The 17,459-nt window shown below is 37.1% G+C and overlaps 1 protein-coding gene across 1 annotated transcript in view; it reads left to right on the forward strand.

Moving 5' to 3' along the window:
• ARHGEF26 (Rho guanine nucleotide exchange factor 26) overlaps positions 1-17,459 on the forward strand; it is a 115,617-nt gene that overhangs the window by 36,034 nt on the left and 62,124 nt on the right. The window lies entirely within an intron of this gene.

A 17,459-nucleotide genomic window follows, 5' to 3' on the forward strand; every position in this document is an offset into this window, starting at 1 on the left:
AGTGTTACCAAGCTTAGTCATTAACTGTTATCAATCTTACACCGGGGTAGAATTTTGTGGAAAAAGAAACAATGGCTGGGCTTTACTTGCAGTTTTTCATCTGCATTGCATTTACAGCTGTGGATTTTGAACCATTACATGGATTTTTGACTCTGCCAGTTGTGAGTAAAACAAGCAGGACCACACAGTTTTTCTGGCCAATGGAAAAGATTTTAATGTAAACTTTGTGATCTAGCCAAGTTAAATCTCGCACTTGATTTAAGCACAAGGAGAATGGTCGATGAATTAAGTTTCAAAAGCATGCTCTTGTAAGCTTTCTAATTGCTTGTTTGTTGTGGGATGTTGCCTCTAATTGTTATACGTTAATTGTTAGCATTTGGGCATCAGTTTTGTTTTTTTCCAACACTTTTCTTATTTCATCTGATTTAATCTTTCGTAGCATGCTGTGAAGTACCATCATTTCCCTTTTGCAGGTAAGGAGACTGAGGCCCAAATTAATTATGTGAATTCGCTTAAAGTCATTCATTTAAATGGAATTGAAACTAGTGAGTTTTTTGATTCTTTGGAATACATTTCTGCAGACCACTTTTTCAAAAATACACATATATTTTAAGTGCAGTTAAAGGTTCAGTCTAAAGAACTAAATTTTAATTTAGGCCCCTCCTAGGGATTACACATCTGGAAAATTATTAGGATTTGCTTCTTTTGGTGTACATCACTCATGGAGTTAGTCATAGAAGGGGGACAGACTCCTCTCGTATTTGAATGTCTTTGACCTCTTAGAATGTGGAGACCTTAAAAGTAAAGAACATTTTTTTTCTGTGACACAGCTCTGTGGCACATCAAAAACATCATTTTGTTGTTTCCTTGTGGACGTTATTTCCCAAGTGAGGGATATTGTCCAGTATCTTTATCTTAAGCAGTCTCTGAATGTGCCCCCATGGTTGCAGTGTAGTGGTATTCTCTAGAAACAAGCTAATTGATTATAAAAGTTTCATATGGTTTATATATCATCAGATTAAAAAGACATCCAAATAACTTATATTAAACTTCTTAAACTGCTTTTACAGTGATTTGAAGGAGAAAAGAACACATGTGTTTGAAAAGTGCTGACTTAATTCAGATTATAATTTTCTGCTTCATGATCTGAAAAATCTAATGTTTCCAAAATAAACTTTTGTAGAAAATGATTTTGCAAGTCTTTCTTAGGATTTTAATGAAAGAATTCTTTATCCCTTAGGTAGTAATGTAAATACTGAGCAACCTCACAGCAAAATAGTTTAATTTTTAGCATGTCCCCTTTGTGCAATAAGATGTGAAAATATGTTCTTCTTACAAAGTTCTGAAATCACTTTCTGTATGCTAAGAAGACAGGAAAATGCTGTTTTAAATATTAATTCAGTATATTATTACCATTTCTGTCTAGTTTTTTTTAAGGATGTGAATTAAATCATACAAGTCTTGTGTTTTTAGATTTTAAAAGTATATTTATAGAAAAATATGCTGAGGAACATGTGTATATGGTAAATGGTATTTGTTAAAGAACTTAACAGATATTTTATCTCTACGGTGTTTTCTTTGGATTTCAAAAAGGTTTCAGGAAATGATTTGGACTTGGAAAAAAATTTGGTGGAAAGGTTCCATAGAAATGTCAAGATTGGCTAAGATTGACCTTGTCACTTGTGGGGGATTCAAACAAAGATCACTTTGTAACAAGAAAATCTGTCTCTGTATCGGGAGTTCATTGGAATTTCTTTTCTAGCAGAGAAGAGTGATTTGAATGACCAGAACAGGGCACAATAGGAGTGTTTGTACTTATGCTGAAGTGGTCCTGACTTATAGCTCCTATTTCTCATTCTCTTGCATCTTGTGTGTATGTGATGCACACTATTTACTTACACATATTTAGGTATGTATTTACGTATGTATGTAGATATCTTTGAAAAATCTGCTGTGAATAAGATGTTTTCAGGACATCTGCAATAACCATTCTCACAAGTTGAAATTTTACTAGAGTCCATTCTGTAGAAGAGAGAGCAGAAGTGATTAAGCCATGAAATTATGCTCTTGGATTTCACTAAATAGCATTAAGTTACAGATCTTTAGGAGGACTGGTTTTTAAAAATCTGTAACACAGATTTAACTCCCTTATCTTTGAATTTTGGAGCATCTGAAATAGACATTTAAGAATCCATGTTTTGTGGGTTTTAAAAAATGTTAAATATGAGAGAAGAGTTTGGTTTAGCTCATTTGTGTTTATGCCATTCCTGAGGATCACCATATTTAAATGCCTCCTGTTTTGAACCTTCTTTTATCCTCATTTTTTTTTTTTTTTTTTTTCGTTTTCAGTCTTTCTGGTCAATATCGTTTACTCCCACAAAACTGCTTTTGGGATCAGAATCAGAATGTAATTTTATTAACTTAGAATATCAGAACATAATTTTACCAGTTTATTGATAAATTTAGAGATCAAGATGTTATTTTATTAATATTTCTGAGAGGTACACACTAGGTGGTTTTCTGTTACTCAAGAAGTATGCTTTTCCAACTTAGAAAGGAAAAAAAGTATAATTAGACTCAATACATTCTTCCCTCACATGGTGTTAAATAGAATAAAATGTATTCTTCTGGACTCTTTGAAAACCCCCTGCGTGGAAATTCAGATATTCAAACTGGATAAACTGGTTGCCTTTGCCTGTTTTGAACTAATTCTCAACTTTATGCTCACACATTTCCCTTTGCTGATACTGGAGCAAGGAATCTTAATGTCATCCTTAGGTAGATCACTTCCGCCCTCTGCATGTCAGCTGCTAAGTGAGTTTTCCGTCAACACAGAACTAATGTTTATCTGAATAAATAAAGAACCTAAAACCAGGGCTCTTAGGTCCTCACTACCTGTGAGTCTGTTATCACCAGCTCACACTGGAAAATTGCTTATTTCTACCAGTACTTTTTCTAGAGAGTAAATTCTCCCCATGGTATGTTGATTTGGAAAGGCTAGTCTCACAGAGGGGGGTTTTGCAAAACATGTTACCCTAGGCTCAGAAGTCTGACTTACACTAGGGCCTGGAAGTGGTGAAAGCCTTTTGGGGATGGTATGAAAAAATACAGTTGTACATGATGCTACAGTTTTTTGTTTGTTTTGTTTTGTTTTAATGGGAAAGATTGGCGAGAGGAGGTAAAAAAATTACCTGCTAATAGGAGGATAATGTATGAAAATGATTTTCTGAGAGGGCACATCCAAGCTCTGAAAAACAGATGGGGCAGAGGACTTTATAAGCAGAGCTGCCTTCTCCTTTCCTCTGGAAACTGTTGAACTACAGATTTGATAAAAACATGGCATATTTTGATAATTTTAATGAAAGTATTTCTTTGAACAGCAAGCCTGGAATAGAGTTGTCAGCAAAGTTTGACATGGTAAAAGTTTGAGTTGTCCAGAGCTGCTTTTGATCCATTTGAAATGCCTATTCTTTCCCTTGTGAGCTGTGTGCATCCTCGTCAGGGGCTGGCTCTGTTTATCCATCTGGAGGGGCTACACTGCTTTATTCCAAGAAACAAAGATTAAAAGGATCCACCTATCACCACCCAAAGTACTAAATATACATGGTGAAAAATTAAAATTCTGCCATGGGGTATGCAGTGAGAAGTAAGTCCCCCAGTACAACTGGTTTGGGATGTAGCTTTCAGAGATGTTCCCTGCATATACAAGTACAATTTTTTAATAGAATGATAGCCTACCATACACACTGTTATGCACCAGTACCTATTTACTTTTCTTTTAGTTCATCAAATAGCCAGGGTCTTAAGTGAAGAATAACACTGTGTCATTTTTTTCTCTTCCTATACTCTCCAAATAAGCCAGGGCGCTTTGTGTATCTGGTTTCTTTTATTCGGGAACTTTAAATGAATAGCCCCATGTGAGTTATGCAATTTATTTAGTTGTAAAATAGTCATTATTATGAATATGAGATTTCTATTAAACATTACATCTTATTCATTGATAGAATATGTTAGGGTGAGTTTTTTCAGCCTAATTTATTGAACACTTACTATGTACCAGGCACTGTGCTAGACATTGAAACTATAGTAGAAAACATGACAGGCAGGGTTCCTGTCCTTGTGATCTGGTGGGGTAAACACACATGGAGCAAAGTGCCTGAGGAGCAGGCCAGCTCACATGCATAGTAGGACCTTGGCCTGGACTGGGGATCTGAGGAAGTGACTTTCCCCTACTCTTTGATTATTCTTCTTGCCTTTCTTCTCTCATCATATTAATCTCATGAGATTAATGGTCTTTAATAGATGTTTTAATTCAAATGTAATTCAATCTAGTCTCTAAATATAGAAATACTTTACTAGTCACATGTTGTTAATTATTTTATATTTGCAAGTAACGTCATTAAATGGGCAACTGGGATGTATGGAACAGAGCTTAATATACCAACATTTCTGAAATGTAATTGATTATTTGGCTACAATATGAAGATTTTTATTTAATGAAAAACAGAGACTGGATTATGTCATAGTTCAAAATACTGAACATACTCTTAGTTTGAATGCATAATTCTTCGATTTCCTTGCCTCTGAATGATTTATTTGAGGAATTTGGATACTGTTTATTGAGCTTAAGGAGAGTCGTCTGATCTGTGCTTCAGGTTGACTAGAAACTCTTTTTACCTCATGTCCTTAGGTAACATTTAGTTTTACTAAAATTTCTATAACTCATGATTACAGTTTTATTTTTGAACCTCTAGGTAATTTATATAAAATAGGAAATAGAAATAGTAAAACCTGTCAGCTTTGTGACCGTTAGATCATTAGCTTGACTAAATGTAGTTCACCTGCTGTTAATTTAGTTCTCACAGTAAACCATATGGTACAGCTGAGCTCACCTAACTTTTTAACTTTTTTTGTGATTAATAAACTATTTTTGTGGAGTTTTGGGATTAATTTATAGATAGTACCCCAGCCTCACAGCTAACAAAAATCAGAAATAAGGCTAGAACCCAGGACTTCTGACCCATTATTTTCAGAAAAGGGTGTTTCGCTGTGTTTTTAATAAATTGTATATTTACCCAGCTTAAAAGTCCAAACAATATCAGATGGCATATATTTATACACTGAGAAGCCCGTTCCATTGATTCTGTTACCCCTTGCCTTCTGTTAATGTGTTAGATGTCTTATCTTTCCAGCATTTTTAATGCAAATATAGGCAAATACAAATGGTTTCGTATTGTCTCACTTTTCTTAAAAAATATAGCACACTGACTGTATACAATACTTTGCATCTTTTTTCCTCTTCCTGAAGTTTAACGTTAAACTCCTGAGAAGGGTCAGCGTGTCTGCAGATCTCACTTCATGTGCTCCAGTTCTATCAGAACCAGGTTGCTATATTTAGCCTGACTCCAACAGATGGGATAGCTCTATAAAGACTACGTGGGGAAAAATGATTAGAAATGGAAAATAAAAGTCAAGATGAAAAACTATTGAAATTGATATTAACTCAAAGAAGAGAAGGGTTGGGCATTATTACTTTACAGATGAGAAAAGGGAGGCCCAGATGGAGGTAAAGTACCTCACCCACAGTCTCCCACCAGTTGGTGTCTGAGTGGAGACTTGCACTCAGACTTGCCTGTCAGTATTGAGTATCTCAAAGCTCCTTCTGCTGAAGGATGCTGACACCTTTGTGAGGGACAATTGATACTCATTTTTCATAGATTCCATATTAGCCAATTTGCCAACTTGCCAAAATTTATTTATAACCCAAAATCAATACTCGAGGCTCTTCTGGGGTCATTCATAGACATGTGCAGTGAGTTTCCTGTCACACCCGTTCCCGGCTGAGGTTGAACAAGGCAACACTGCCTTTCTGTTTCAGCTCTCATCCTGGAAACAAGTGTCCTTCTCATGGTGCCACATTCTTTCCATTTTTGTGCTTTTTGTTGGTGATTTTGCTGTTTAAAATGGCCCCCAAGCATAGTGCTGAAGTGTAGTCTAATTTTCCAAAGTGAAGAAGCCTGTGATGTATCTTACAGACAAAATGCATGTGTTAGATATAGTGCTATTATAAATTATAGTTACAGTGCTCTAGTGCTATCAGCATGAGTTCAGTGTCAACAAATCAACACTATATTATAGCTATACAATTATAACTATAGTTATAGTGCTATTGGTGTGAGTTCATTGTTAATGAATCAACAATATGTTATAGTGATACAATTTTAACTGTAGTTTTAGTGCTAATGGCATGATTTCAACATTAATGAGTCAAACAGTACAGTCATACATCACCTAACGATGGGATTCATTCCAAGAAATGTGCTGTAGGCAATTCTGTCATTTTGCAAACATCATAGAGTGTATTTAGACAAACCTAGATGATATAGCCTACCACACACCCGGGCTATATGGTATAGCCATTGTTGTCTTATGGGACCATGATTGTATATGTAGTCCATTGTTGACTGAAATATTGTTATGTGGCACATGACACTCTCTATTAAATTATATATATTATATGCATTTATATTTTATATCTATTATATAAATTTATACTTTATATAAATTACATTTATAAAATTATATTAAAATATAACATATATATTGTATAATTTATAACAATATTAATATTATGTATTAAATTATATATTATCATATATTAAATATATAGTAAGTATGTTTATTAAATAAGGTGCTTTAAGCAGAAACACACATAAAACAAGGTTATGCATTGATCAGTTGATGAAAATATTGTGACCAGAGGCTTGTAGGAACCAAACCTGTGTTTTCACTAAGAACGATTGTTCAGTGTTCAATAATTCAGTGTTCACAGCAACTTTATAGAACATAACTACAGTGAATAGTGAGAATTGAAAATCAATGCAAAACCTGAAGTGGCCAGCTCCTTGCTAATTCTAGTTGGGTTTTATTTTTTCTCATTTTACCCTAAGATATAGCAGGAATAATTTAGTTTAGATGTAAGAAAAAAACCCCAAAATTTCCCAGTAGTGAAATAACGCAGGACTGTGAAAAACTATAATTATGTTTTAATTGCTCGTTTTAAAACATTGTAAAACTGAGACTTTTAGAATGTTGCTAGGAGTAAGTAGTGTAACTGATAGTATAGCATGGTGGCTGAGAGCGTCACCAGCCTGCCTGGGTTCCAGTCCCTTCTCCACCACTTGTCCTGTGTGGCTTTGGGCAAGCTACCTAATGTTCTTGTGCCTCAGTAGTCATATGTGTAACACTGAGATGACAGCAATAGCTATTCCTTCTTTGGGTTGTTGTGGAAGTTAAATTAGTCAGTAATGTATAGCAGTTAGACTAGTTCCTGGTATATAGTAAGTGCTCTTTAAATGATTAGGGTAATTGTATATCCTCATTTGTCGAGGATAATTTCAGTTGTCTGGGTTTAGTTATTAATTGCCTCTTTCGCTCTCAAAAGGTATTCCAGTTTGGAGATCAATCATGTGGTGACCCTAGCTGTGAAGCTGATTCGTAATTGTCAGCTAATACCTAATCAGTGGCTACTTCTGAAAATACAAGTTGAGGTGATTGATTTCTTTTTCTTCTTCAAGAAGTAAGCTGAAAAACTCCCTCCTCCTGGTTTTGGAAGGCTTGAAGGAGAGAAATGACAGGGGAACAGGCTGAGTATGGAGATGGGGCATCCTTGTGTGGCTGTTACTCATTTTGTTTCTTGCTCTGTGAGAGAAGGTGGTCTACAGTCGGGTTCTGGGTCCTAGAATAGAGAGGTTATGTCTTTCTGCTGGTCAGCTCTTTCTCCAGTAACCAGGAAAAGACTTGTGGGAAAGACTGTAGTTTAAGGAGCCTAAGAATCAAGAATTATGTTAACAAAGTTCCCATGAAGTTTATCTTAAATTTTAACTTGATGGGAAGAGTCAGGGTGCCTATGGACCCTGTTTGACGTAAGCAAGTATAAATTGCTGGCTGATGTCACAGCTACTAAAGGATGACAAGGACCCTCTTGTCTTCTGGAGATGTAGAAAAAAGCATGTATACCTTTCTAGATGGTTGCTGTAAATACACACTGATGCAGAGGAACAGAAATTGAATGACAAGGTTTCAGGTGTCTCTCTTCACTTTAGCTCATGTGTGGTGGAGCTTTTAAAAATATATATATACACGAGGATACCTCAAAAGTTCATGTAAAGATTCGTGTTATCTTTTAATTCTGTTTCTCCACAAACTTTTTGAAGTACCCGCATGTGTGTTTGTGTGTGTGTGAAGTACACATATATAATGTATATAAGATATGTAAGGTATATATATGGTATATATATATATATATATATACACACACACACACACACACACACATCATATATATACACACACTTTATATTTTATTTTATTTTTATTTTTTATTTTAATTTATCAGTATACAATGTAGTTGATTTTCATGTTCCTTTACCAATTCCTCTCCCCCCCATCAACATCATGTCTGTTCACTTGTCTTAACAAGTTCAAGGAATTGTTGTGGTCATTGTGTCTTCTTCCCTGCTCCTCCCGTTTGTTTGTTTGTTTGTTTATTTTTTTATAGCTCCCACAAATAAGTGAGAACATGTGGTATTTCTCTTTCTGTGCACACACTTTATATTTCAGAATTGTTTTAGGTTACAGCAAAATTGAGTGGAAAGTACAAAGATACAAAGAGTTCCTATGTATTCCCTGTTCTCCCTGTCCCCCCACCCCACCTCTACTCTGCTGTCAACATTCCACACCAGAGTGGTACACTTCTTTTAATCCACAAACCTACATTGACACATCATTATCACTCAACGTTTATAATTTGCATTAGGGTTCACCCTTGGTGTTGTATGTTCTATATGGATTTTGACAAATATGTAATGACATGTATGCACCATTGCAGTATGAGACAGAATAGTTTCATTGCTCTGAAAATCCTGCATTTCAGCTATTTATCCCTCCTCCTGAACCCCTGGCAACCACTGACCTTTTTACTGTTTTCACAGTTTTGTCTTTTCCAGTACTGTTGAGATTTGAAGTGGTTGTTTGTCCCAAATGTCCTGTACCTCTTGAGATGCCTATGAAATATCAAGAGGCACTACTGAACAGACAGATAAGCAGGTCTGGATGTGGGCAGCTTAAAGGATGGAGACATATTTGGGAGTGGTTAGCATGTAGATGGAATTTCAAGCAGTAATGCTGAGTGAGATTATTGGGGAAAGAATGGAGATGGAAAAGAGATGTCTGAGCACCAGGCCCTGGGACCTTCGAACACTAAGATATTGAGAAGATGGAGACGGGCCAGCCAAGGAGACTGAGAAGGAGAAGTCAGTGGGGGTGGAAGGAAACCCAGGAGTATGTAGTGCTCCAGAAGCCAGGTGGTATCTAGCTTTTTTTTTTTTCCCCCCAACTGTATCTATATAGGAAAAAGTCAACATGTCTTAACAGTGACTTCAGTCTCTTGTGGCAGCCTTTGGAGCATCTGTATTTTGCACCATGTGAGTGAGCTACAGAGTTGTAGACAGGGAAGGCTCCACACAAGGAGCAGTTGCAACACACCACCTGGCAGTGCGATCAGTGTGTAAAGGATACATCTTCAGAACCCTGAGTCTTGTTGTGGCGCCTGTGCCCTCCGAGGATTATCAGAGTAATCGGCGTCACTTCCAAAGAAATGAGAAAAGAAAGGAGGCGTAGAGTGCTTCACTCTACATGGCAGTGGTGGCTGCTGTTGAAGTTTCACTGTCGAATTGATTGAGGACAGTGCTTCCTGGTTTCGTGTGTTTTCAGAATACAGGAGACACAGACCATGTTTAAAGACAGGCTGGGCTAGATAGATTCAGACATATAGAACAGATGTATTCCAAGGGGAACATTCCCATCCCCAAATTGTTTTCTTTTTACACAGTGCACCATCCAGGTGTTTGGGGTCATTTATAGTGATTTTATGTATACAAGTATTAGCTTTACAAAAACATCAGTTTCACAAATTATGTCCCCATTTTATAACTTCAAGTTGTTTTGTAAGGGATAAGCTGTGCCTTCCAACTGTTGACTTTGAAGTAAAATGCTTTTAAGGATCATAATGTAGCCCTTGTCTGTACCAATTTTCACATATGCAGTAGCCAAAATCAACATCTGAGAAATTGTTAATGCTTTACAGTGCAGTTTACTTATTAGATTATAGTGTGTTCAGCTAAGTGCTATTAATACCTTTTAATAATCTTAAATATGCCATTTCAAGAGAATTTATTAACTAAGTTTCCATGGATTCTTCTCCATGCCATGACCCCCCCCCCCATTCCCCTAAAAATTCATTATGTTACTGCCTTGGATTTTTGTCAACCTGGTGTAAGTAATTGGACTTAGCTTCTGATATAGTTTCTTCTGGCTCAGATTATGTCTATAAATTGAGAAGATTTTTCTGCTGATTTTAATTCACCAAGATTGTGTTAAGTTTATGAGGAAATGGCTGGGTATAATTTTTCTTCCCTTTACTCCTTCTGTAATTGAACTGTAAAAGTTCCTGATTAATTACAGCTCTTACAGAGGTATCAATTATTGTAATTTGCAAACTCCAAAGTCTTTATAATGAAAGACAAATATTTTACTACCGAACATTTGTCAAAATGTGATGCTAATTGCAGCAATTCTTTCTTACAGTTTAAACAATATTTTACAGGTTAATGAGAGCTTACATTCTCTCTCTCCTCTCTTTTTTTTATTAATATGAGAAACTTTTCAGGGCTAGGGAACAGATTGATTGATACACATATAAATCTGTTTCTGATGAACAATATATTGCTTTACTTAGCAATTGAATGAAAACCATAGGTTCCAGAGGTTTGTTTTTGCTTTTTCCAAGTATGTGGAATTGTAGCTTCAGGTTTCTGACAAATGGAAGCAAAAATTTAATGAATTCCTAATAACTCAGTCTGCTTCTGAATAAAACAAAAATTGTGTTGAATTAAGTGACTTCAGAAATCTTTTTGGCTTGGATGTAAATTGACATCTTCTAAAGTGTCCCTTAGATGCCTTGCCATTTGACAATAATAGTAACATGGATCACTGTTTGTTCAGTCCAATGTGCCAGGTAGTATGCTGAATTCTTTTTATTTAATCCTTGCCACAATCTATGAAGGAGATACTATTATCTTTTTTAGAGTTAAGAAACAAGAGGATAAATAAATTTACCCAAGAAGTAAACACTAAGATACTTGTGTGATAAGCCAGAATTCAGACCCAGATTTGACTCCAGAACCCTCTTTGTAGGGAGACAAATTTAAATACCTGCCCCGGCAGCCAGATACAGTAGCGTGGGTGTGAGAGTGCACTGAGTGATGGGGTCCCCATAAACCGGGATGTGAGTGCAACCCCAGCCACTTTGGCCTTAGTGGAATGTGAGCTGTGTTGCCAGATCTTCTTCTTTATATATTTTAGAGAAAGTGGGAAATCTAGATGTGTCGGCACAGTCTCTTAACTTTTAAGTGTTGGGAGCTAATAAAAGATTTTAAAAATATACATGCATGGGTCAGTTTCAAGCCACCAGCCACCTGTTAGAGAGGCCTGATGTGCACTGCATGGGTTTGATCGTGTGGTCTGAATTAGCCTGATGAAATGCATGTGACTTGTGCCTGGGCACAGACGAGACCCTCTGCAAATTTAGTGAGGGGTGGAGGAAAGAAAAGAAAATATGTCTTTATGTGTTAGGATGATTGTTGTCACCAGCATTTAAGGAAATTGAGCATAAAGACTTTAAAACACTTTTATCTCTAATATTATGTAATTTGGGTCATTAAGAAAATGTTGAATCTCTGGAGGTCCTAAATACAGTGAGAGTGCTGTCAGTGTGCAAGTTATGACTTACCAGCGAAGGATCTTCCACATATAATGCTTTTGGTCTCTACTTTTAAAAAAATTGAATTTACCACTCTGTGACATAGAGTGGAGGGTAAAGTTCAGGTTTTGAAAGTCTCAGAAAAAGTGATGGCATCCCTTTCATCTTGTTTGAGTGGTCTCTGTAAACCATAATGGTTAGATTTTGACTTTTGTTCCTTCACCTGTAGCTACGCTTAAATTAAATTCCTGACCTTGCCTGCACATACAACTTACAGTGTGAAAGCTGCATTTCCTAAGGTATTTCTACTGCTAAAGAGAGAGGTCAGGCATTTTTTACCTAGAACTTCATATGTCTTTTACTTTTCCAAGGAAATGAAATACTTACCTCTTCTTTTGCTACCGTTAACCTTCAAGCTAGCCTAAAAAAATAAAAAAACAAAGTACAAGGAATTAATACACCGAAACCTGGAAATTTGTAAAAGAAAAACAAACCTTTACAAATTATATTTTTCAAAAATTTTGAGTTCTTTTAGAATTTATATATATAATTTAGTAAAGATAAATTATGTATTCTTTTTACTGAAGCTAACTGCCTCTGGTTTATTAGTACATTGCTGATAAGTACTAATAATAAAACCTACAAATGATTTTTTCTTTTGAAGACCACTTCTCAGGAGACAATTCTCCACAGCAGAATAAACATGGTGTCCTTTCTGCTCTTGCCAAGTGTGTCTGTGCCTTGCCTGTCTTAGGGCCTCGTAACAGTGACATGACTTCTTCACAACAAGTAGGAGGCCAAGGCCAAGAACAGTGTATTTACACGTAAAGAAATGTTCTACCACTTCTCAGTGGCATAGACTTGTTAGTTTGCCATGATTCTTTGCTTTCCCATGCATAACTGACTGAGTAGATACCAACATTTAGGACCTAAAAAGGTTTGAGCTAGATCCTTTTTGAATTTTGTCATTGATAAGTACATATTAAAGTTTTAAAAGTTAATGAGAAAGTGTATACTTGTGATTTTGAGTGGATTATGTAGCACCTCCCCTCCCAAACTTAATTAATGGAAATATTGGAACTAGGCTTGCTCTCTTTAAACTTAGTGGACTGGAAAAGGAGGAAGGCCTGCTGGCATTATTTGATGTGTGAATTGTGTGAATTTATAGAGGAAGAAAAGGCATTTTATCGCACCTTAAATGATAATTAATATTAATGAGCATGTACTATGTATCAGACCATATTCTAAAGCACTTAATATGTTTTAATTCATTTAATCATCATGAGAACCTCATGAGGTTGTATCATTATTTCCATTTTACAGATGAGGAAATAAGGCATGGAGATGTGAAGTTGCCTGAGGTTACATAGCTAGTAAAAGAGGGGTCAGAATTTGAATCCAGGCGCTCTGGTTCCAGAGCCTGCATTTGTAACCCTGCTTATGTTTTCCAAAGGTGTGCTGTTCATGGCACGTGATTTGCCTTGCTATAGTATGTATGGTGTGGTAAGCCTTGAAATGGACATTATCTGGAAGTGTATTCATGTATAGGTATTATTATGGAGTTTAAGCATAAGGTGTAAGACATCTCATCTCACCAAAGTGAAGTAAAAGTAAAGTAAGGCACAAAGTTTTGGAAAGAAAGAAAGTGGGAAAGCCTGGTGTTTGGTGTTGAGGAGGCTTAGTAATCACACTCTCTCTCTGTTCACTCCTTCCTGCTCCCTACCATTGGTTTACAGGATCTTTTCTCTTCTTCCTGGCGTGTTTCCCTCCTTACTTGGCTGCAGTGGCCTTTCCTGAGCTCATTGCTGTCCACAGTGGAACTGAAGGTTGACCTGGTCCTCTCCACTCAGTTTGTTTTGTTTTAATAAATGAAGAAACTGAAATTTATCATCATTTCCAAATCCACTTAAAATCAGGACAAGAACATGTTTACCCGATAGATCCTATTCTTCTGATGCTTTGCTAATCATTGCTAATAACCATCTAAAATGAAAATATTTTTAAAATCCTTGATAAAAGTTGAAGGAGAGGGTTGAATGAAAAGGCGCAAACTGGAGCCAGCTGCTCTGTAAGCTGGGGCAGGTTCAAAAGTGTCGGAGAGGACGCGAAGTTCTGTTTCCCTTGTGCAGACAGTAGCGTTTTTCTTAGGATATTATGGCTTAGGAAACTGAACTCTAGAATATTTCAAAACTCTGTGTCCTGTTTCCTTTTTCTTTTCTTTTCTTTCTTTCTTTTTTTTTTTTTTTTTTCCCTGAAACTGATGAGAGCCATAGAAAGTGTTTCTTGGAAGACAGCTTTTTGGGGTATATTTAATAAAGAAAACCTGAGGTGCAAGGATTTAGGGCTCACTTTAAATATCATTTTTACCTGTTGACTGAATTCTGAATTGAAGTATCATGGCACTCCCTAAAAAGGATCTGGAAATAGTGCCTGAAGAGAAATGTGTTCTTTCCTATACTGATTTTTATCCCAGAATGATTAATCCACAGTAGGAAAGGGGGCTTTGTCATAAAAAGGCTTTTTTATTTTACTTGACTTTGTTCCAATATTCTGTAAATTCATTTTGGTACTGTTTCCAAGAAGCAACCAAGAGTCACATTTTCCCATTTTATTTATTTATAATTTATAATTCATACCCTAAGTGCACCCATAAAAGGCTCAAAGCAACTTACAAAAAAAGACATGTACACCATGAGGCTGTATAAGTGGGAAATAGAAAAGGAGGCAGGAGAGGAGAGCAGGCACGCCTACTCACTTCTCCTAGTGTGAGTGAGGATTCAACACAGCAGTGCCCTTCCAGACAGCCAAGGTGACAGGGTCACAGAACTGGTTATGTAGCTATTGTTGACTAAATGGAAACAGAAGTCATAAACCTTTCTTCAGTTTTGAGTTTTCAAAGAATTAGCAAAACTATTCTTAAAGATAAAAGCCTTGCATCACGGATGCTGTGTAAGGAGCGTGAAGTCCCACATGTGGTATATGCCAGCTCTGCTCTGACAGCTGAGAAATCTGGCTTCTCAGCAGAGCCATTCAGTGCTGCTACAGTTGAGCCCACCCCCACTGCGAGGACCCTTGATGATTTAATGTGGGCATTAAGTCATACATGGTGAATACTGGCTTTGTATTATCACTCACTGTTACTCTTCTTGGAAGGTGGCACTGTTAACAGTGGGGCAAGGACAGGCAATAATAAGTATCTAGTAATGACCATTCATCACATTTACTGAGTGCTCATTTTTGGTTAGGCCCTGGAGATCTGGTGGTGAACTGTGCATGCTTGGTCTTGGTCTTCATGATCATATGTAAAATTGAGGGTGAGGGATTTTCCATTAGATGGAAATTAATAGTTGTGTTCTCATAAAAAAAAAAAATTGAAAACTGTAAAACCATCCTTAATAACCCAAAGCATTTCAGGCCCCAAAATATACATCTTCATCTCTTCTAAGAACATTTTGATAAGAGTGCTGGCACATGCTTTCTGTCATTTGATGGAGTGTTATCCTCTTTTCTGGGAAGCATTAGAATAGGGATGAATGCATGTGAGTAGCACTGAAACAAAAAAGTATGCATGGGAACAAGCTCCTTTTTTCCACTTTATATCTGTGAAGCAGGTTAGATGATAAATACTTTAAATCTTCGTTTTTAAGCAAAAACTCAGTCCAATGGCATTAACATTTCAAGGTGTTTTATATACTCTTTCCTGCCTTTGTATGGTTCTGTTTATATAGGTGTTGCCTTTGTATGGTTCTGTTTATATAGGTGAAAGGAAGGACTGAGTTGGAGCCTTAACTGATACGGTGGAGGCTGGAGGGGCACTGAGCTTTGTAGTCTTTCTCTGCCCCTTTCTTCCCTGGCCTGTGGCTCCACCTTCCTTTTTTGGGACTTGCTAGATGCCTGTGTGGAGCTTGATTTAAGTCTAAGCAGGCTCTGTGTTGTGTGGTATTAAGGGTAAGAAAACTCTTTGATTCAAAGTCCTCTTAGCTTATCTCTTACCTCAGTCCCTTCTGCCATATATCCAGGCTGATCTTAAAGGTTTTCACAGGATGATAAGACAAAAATCATCTTAGAGATTTTTAAGGATCAAACAGTAGCTATCAGAAATGGAATGAGAGCTACCAGAACATTTTTATTTAGAACTTCTTTTTCTCACATTCCAAACCACTTTCAATTTCAGCTCTTATCCCTTTATTATCATCAATCCAGAGATAAAATTTCAGAAGGAAAAGCTAACATGTCATGTGAGAAAGTCCTACAGACTGCTGAGGAGGAAACCCCAAGAGACCTTTACTGGATCAGGATGTAGGATACTCTGATTGGGGAGCAACAGCCCTATATTTTTGTCGAATTAACACATTTGCTATCAGTGTTAGTCTGGTGAAGGATTCATAGACGAGCTTCATTTGTTCATCACTGATTTTGATTGATTGATAAAGGCTGCCTGAGTGCAGGGCTGCAGCTGGGCAGAGTGCCGCAGTCGGCTAGGGATGCCTGCCGTAGGGGCCAAGCAGAAACTTCCCCTTTAAGCCCCTGAAGTCTCTCTGAAAAACCAACCGATGAGCAGATTAATATGAAGAAAAAGCATAACAAATGTTTTTATTTTATTAACATGCTGGGAAGGGACAAGGCATGGAGGAATCACAAGAGAGTAATTTCCCAATTTCCGATGGGATACAAAGCTTACATACCCCTCTTCATAAGGAAAGGGAGGGTGGGAGTGTCAGACTAAGTGATTTTTAGGACTCAGTGGCCTGGAGAACATAAGATGGCCTTGGACAAAGTCTGTTTGCCTTGCAGAGCAATGACTGGTAAATGATTCTCTTCAGAATACTGAATAGGACTAAAATAAGACAATGGTCTGTGACAAATTTAGTCCAGGTGTGTTGACAGACTCTAGTCTTTCTTCCTGGGATGTGTGTTAAGTTAATGAAAACTCAGGGAAAGCACCAGAAGTAATTGTCTTCTTTGGTGGATCTGGACGTTAGGCAGATAAGGGAACAGTTCATCGTGTGCTTTGGAGAATGACGGAGGATTGAGGGACAGGAGCAGGGAAGAAAGGTCAAAGAGACCTTGAGCCTGCTGCTTTATTCTAGCATGTCAAGGCACCATATTTTGGAGTAACAGCCTCTGAGCCCCAGCACTACTATGTGTTTGCTATCCCTGATCCAGAGTGTTAAAGAAATTGAGGCCGATCCTTAGTGTCAACACGACCCTCAAAAAAAACTAAGCAAACAAGCCCCAAATGTCACTTATCCACAGCAGAATATAAATTCATTTTGGTAGAGCACAGAATGTTCTGTTGGTGCTCTGTCAGGAGAGTATTTCCAGCAGCACATAGTTTGTTGCCACTTATCTGGAATATTTCTTTGTTTGGTGAAGATATTTTATTATATAATAGTAACTTGGACATGTGAAACCTGCCTGGTGTGTTACATGTCTCCAGCCCAAGTGAATATGACCCTCTCTGGTGGGATACTGTGGCTGCTTAGATTGACAGACAGCTCATTCAAGTGAGGAAGAAGTCCAGGAATGATTTGAGTTTGCTTTAGGCAGATGGAAACTAATGAAGGAAAAGTGCCTTGAAAGGATGCCATTCTGAGAAGGGCACAGGACAGCGTTGATTATAACCAGAGCACTGCTT

This window comes from Cynocephalus volans, chromosome 1 (genome assembly GCF_027409185.1).
Source record: "Cynocephalus volans isolate mCynVol1 chromosome 1, mCynVol1.pri, whole genome shotgun sequence".
In the NCBI taxonomy this organism is placed as follows: Eukaryota; Metazoa; Chordata; class Mammalia; order Dermoptera; family Cynocephalidae; genus Cynocephalus; species Cynocephalus volans.